Here is a 5,000-nt window from a genome sequence, read left to right as displayed (position 1 = left end):
GCCACCCGGCCGACTGGATCGGGCCCCTGGAAGTCTGGAAAAAAGAATGGAACCTGACGCCTCCGAGGAGGGGGCGCCCAGGGAAGGAGGGAGATCCGGGTTGACCTGGTGACCGGACGGGAAAGAGGCCACCTGGCGTCCCCCCCCCTTAAAACCTAGGGGTTGACCTGGTGGCCGGAAAGCGAACCGGCCAGCAGGTGAACCCTTTCGATTCCACGGGTTGACCTGGTGGCCGGAAAGCGAACCGGCCAGCAGGTGAACCCGTTCGATTCCACGGGTTGACCTGGTGCCCGGGAGGGGACTCTGAAAATTTTTCAGCCCTTTCGACTCGGGGTTGACCTGGTGGCCGAGAGGGGACTCGCACGGCAGGCAAGCCGCCCTGGGCTGACCCTCCCCGGCCGCAGCGAGGGACTGCCTCCCGGCCGACAGGATCGGGCCCCTGGAAGTCTGGGGGCGGGGGGAAATCGCCCCACGCCTCCGAGGAGGGCTGCCCGGGCGGGCCTGGCCCCGGAGCTCGAAAAAAAAAAAAAGGATCGGGCCCACTAGAGACATGGACCAGGCCGCCCTGGGCTCACCCTCCCCGGCCGCAGCGAGGGACTGCCTCCCGGCCGACTGGATCGGGCCCCTGGAAGTCTGGGGGGGGGGGGGGAATGGAACCTGACGCCTCCGAGGAGGGGACGCCCAGGGAAGGAGGGAGATCCGGGTTGACCTGGTGACCGGACGGGAAAGAGGCCACCGGGCGTGCCCCCGTTAAAACCCCTAGGGGTTGACCTGGTGGCCGGAAAGCAAACCGGCCAGCAGGTGAACCCTTTCGATTCCACGGGTTGACCTGGTGCCCGGGAAGCGAACCGGCCAGCAGGTGAACCCGTCCGATTCCACGGGTTGACCTGGTGCCCGGGAGGGGACTCTGAAAATTTTTCAGCCCTTTCGACTCGGGGTTGACCTGGTGGCCGAGAGGGGCCTCGCACGGCAGGCAAGCCGCCCTGGGCTCACCCTCCCCGGCCGCAGCGAGGGACTGCCCCTCCCCACCCCCCGGCTGACAGGATCGGGCGCACTGGAAGTCCGGGACAGTATTTTCCCCGACGCCGGGGAGGGCGGGCGGAGGGGCTCTGGCGGCCAGCCCGGGCCCCGGAGCTCGAAAAGGAAAAAAGGACCGGGCCCGCGAGAGACGGGGGCCCTGCCGCAGGGGGGGGGGGCAGTCCGACCGGGGCTCACCGTGCGGCAGGCCCGGGCGTCGGCAGGGGAAAGCGGGCGAGGAGGCGCGGGGCCGGGTGCCTACGGCCATACCGGACCGAACGCCCCCGATCCCGTCCGATCTCGGAAGGTAAACCGTCCCGGGCCTGGCTAGTACTTGGATGGGTGACCGCCTGGGAATCCCAGGTGCCGTAGGCAGCTTTTCCCGGTCCGAGTCAGCTCTCTCTCCTTTTCTGGGGGGGAAGGAGAGGGGGGGACGGGCCGGAAAGCCCCTCGTCGCTCCTGCCGAGTCGGAGGTCGCGGCCGCAGGTCACGGGTCTGGGCGCCTGGGGTCCGGCTCCCCACCCACCCGGCTTCCTCCGCGGAGGACCCCCCCCGGGGCCACCGAAGCCGCTGGGGGAGACCCCGGGCATGGGGCGGACTGGCCCGGACCCTCCCGGCCGCCGGCCCGCAGGTCCGCCCCGAATCCCCCCCCGCGGCCACCCAGGCCAGGCCTGGCCAGGCGGGACGGACGGCGGGTGTCCAGCGCCCAGCGGCTTCCTCCAGCGGGGACCCACGGACCCCAAAGCCGCAGGGGGAGGCCCCGGGCCCGGGACGGACTCGCTCGGACCCCCTGCGCCCGGCCGCCGGCCCGCGGGACCGCCCCGAATCCCCCCGCGGCCACCCAGGCCAGGCCTGGCCAGGCGGGACGGACGGCGGGTGTCCAGCGCCCAGCGGCTTCCTCCAGCGGGGACCCACGGACCCCAAAGCCGCAGGGGGAGGCCCCGGGCCCGGGCCCGACTCGCTCGGCCCCCCCGCCTCCCCTGCGCCCGGCCCCCGGCCCGCGGGACCGCCCCGAATCCCCCCGCGGCCACCCAGGCCAGGCCTGGCCTGGCGGGACGGACGGCGGGTGTCCAGCTCCCAGTGGCTTCCTCCAGCGGGGACCCACGGACCCCAAAGCCGCAGGGGGAGGCCCCGGGCCCGGGACGGACTCGCTCGGCCCCCCCGCCTCCCCTGCGCCCGGCCCCCGGCCCGCGGGACCGCCCCGAATCCCCCCGCGGCCATCCAGGCCAGGCCTGGCCTGGCGGGCCGGTGTGCGGCTCCCCCGGGCTTCCTCCCCCGACGACCCGCGCCCCCCTGAGCCGCAGGCGGAGACCCCGGCCCCGGGGCGGACCGGCCCGGGCTCGCTCGAGCCCCCTGCGCCCGGCCCGCAGGACCGCCCCCCCGAATCCCCCGGGAGAGGCCCGGCCTGCACGCCACTGACGACCCGCGGCCCCCAAAGTCGCAGGAGGCGCCCCCCCCCGGTTAGCCCCGTCTCGCTCCGCGCCCCCCGCCCCTCGCTGCCGGGACCGGGCGCCGCCCCAGAGTCAGCCGCAGCCGGCCGGCCTGAGAGCTGCCCTCCTGTGGACGACGGTGAGTTTACCTTGATACTAACCGGCCGTCAGCCAGGTCAACCCCATTGCTAGACTGGGGTGGACCTGGTGGCCGAGTGGGGACTTGGAACATTTGACAGCTGCTTCCCGGGGCTTGACCGGTTGTCCTGAACGCCCCCCACCCCCAGCCCCAGCCCCCGGCTCCTGCTCCCCTCTCCCCAGCCTCGGTGCTCCGCTCCCTGCCTCGGAGGCTGCCTCTCTGCGGCGCCTGCATCGCCTCCGAGGACGCGCACCCTCCGGAGGCTGGACGTAAACCCACCACTGCCGCTGACCCGGCTCTCCGAGGGACGACTGTGAGGCCTCCCCCCCCCCCCCACCCCCGGACCGCCCTGGGGACGACTGCTAAGCCTCCCCCACCGGACCGCCCGGGGCAAGACTGCTAAGCCTCCCTCCCACACACACACACACACACTGTCGGGGGAGGACTATTAAGCTTTCCCCCTGGAGCGCCCGGGGCGGACGACTGTTAAGCCTGCCCCCGGAGTCCTCGGGGGAGGACTATTAAGCTTTCCCCCCTGGAGCGCCCGGGGGGGGACGACTATTAAGCCTGGCCCCCGGAGTCCTCGGGGGACGACTATTAAGCCTCCCCCGGACTGGCCGGGGGGCGACTATTAAGCCTCCCCCGGACCTGCTCCGTCTCGACTATTAAGCCCCCCTCTGTGGTCCTCAAGACCACTGCCGTGCTGCCCTCGGAGTGGGGTGACACCCGGGCCGGAAAGCAAACCGGCCACCAGGTCAACCCGTCGAATCCAATGGGTTGACCTGGTGGCCGGAAAGCAAACCAGCCGCCAGGTCAACCCGTCGAAACCAATGGGTTGACCTGGTGGCCGGAAAGCAAAACGGCCGCCAGGTCAACCCAGTAGATTCAGCGGGTTGACCTGGTGGCCGAACGGGGACTTTGAAAATTTGACAGCCGCTTCCCGGGGGTTGACCTGTTGTCCCGGTGGGGACTTTGAACATTTGACAGCCGCCTCCCAGGGCTTGACCTATTGTCCCGGTGGGGACTTTGAGAATTTTACAGCCGCTTCCCGGGGCTTGACCTGGTGGCCGAGTGGGGACGTTGAACATTTGACAGCCGCTTCCAGGGGGTTGACCTGTTGTCCTGAACGCCCCCCACCTCCCCCCCGGCTCCTGCTCCCCACTCCCCAGCCTCGGTGCTCCGCTCCCTGCCTCGGAGGCTGCCTCTCTGCGGCGGCTGCATCGCGTCCGAGGACGCTCACCCTCCGGAGGCTGGACGTAAAGCCTGACACCCGCCACCGCCGCCGACACGGCTCTCGGAGGGACGACTCTGAGGCCTCCCCCCACCCCCGGACCGCCCTGGGGACGACTGCTAAGCCTCCCCCCCGCCCACACCCACACCCACACTGTCGGGGGATGACTCTTAAGCCTCTCCCAGACTGCCTGGGGAACGACTATTAAGCCTGCCCCCCGGAGCACTCGGGGGACGACTATTAAGCCTCCCGCGGACTGCCCGGGGGATGACTATTAAGCCTCCCCTGGAACGACTATTAAGCCTCCCCCGGACTGGCCGGGGGGCGACTATTAAGCCTATCCTCGGGGGAGGACTATTAAGCTTTCCCCCTGGAGCGCCCGGGGGGACGACTATTAAGCCTGGCCCCCGGAGTCCTCGGGGGACGACTATTAAGCCTCCCCCGGACCTGCTCCCTCTCGACTATTAAGCCCCCCCTCTGCGGTCCTCAGCACCACTGCCGCGCTGCCCTGGGAGTGGGGTGACATCCGGTCCGGAAAGCAAACCGGCCACCAGGTCAACCCGTCGAATCCAATGGGTTGACCTGGTGGCCGGAAAGCAAACCGGTCGCCAGGTCAACCCGTCGAATCCAATGGGTTGACCTGGTGGCCGGAAAGCAAACCGGCCGCCAGGTCAACCCAGTAGATTCAGCGGGTTGACCTGGTGGCCGAACGGGGACTTTGAAAATTTGACAGCCGCTTCCCGGGGGTTGACCTGTTGTCCCGGTGGGGACTTTGAACATTTGACAGCCGCCTCCCAGGGCTTGACCTGTTGTCCCGGGGGGGACTTTGAACATTTGACAGCCGCTTCCCGGGGCTTGATCGGTTGTCCTGAACGCCCCCCCCACCCACCCACCCCAGCCCCCGGCTCCTGCTCCCCTCTCCCCAGCCTCGGTGCTCCGCTCCTTGCCTCAGAGGCTGCCTCTCTGCGGCAGCTGCATCCCGTCCGAGGACGCTCACCCTCCGGAGGCTGGACGTAAAGCCTGACACCCGCCACCGCCGCCGACCCGGCTCTCCGAGGGACGACTCTGAGGCCTCCCCCCACCCCCGGACCGCCCTGATGACGACTGCTAAGCCTCCCCCACCGGACCGCCCGGGGGAAGACTGCGACGCCTCCCGCCAGGCCCCCACCCAGCCTGGGGGAAG

The 5,000-nt window shown here is 70.4% G+C and overlaps 1 non-coding gene across 1 annotated transcript; it reads left to right on the top strand.

Annotated features, from left to right (window-relative positions):
* Window positions 1-1,273: 1,273 nt before the first annotated feature.
* On the top strand, window positions 1,274-1,392 carry LOC135979211 (5S ribosomal RNA). The gene has a single exon (XR_010596535.1). It is a non-coding gene; the product is annotated as a 5S ribosomal RNA (ribosomal RNA).
* Window positions 1,393-5,000: the final 3,608 nt, after the last annotated feature.

Source organism: Chrysemys picta, unplaced genomic scaffold (assembly GCF_011386835.1).
Source record: "Chrysemys picta bellii isolate R12L10 unplaced genomic scaffold, ASM1138683v2 scaf722, whole genome shotgun sequence".
NCBI lineage: Eukaryota > Metazoa > Chordata > Testudines > Emydidae > Chrysemys > Chrysemys picta.
The sequence above is the reverse complement of the archived record's forward strand: the minus strand, read 5'-3'. Positions and strand labels throughout refer to the sequence as shown.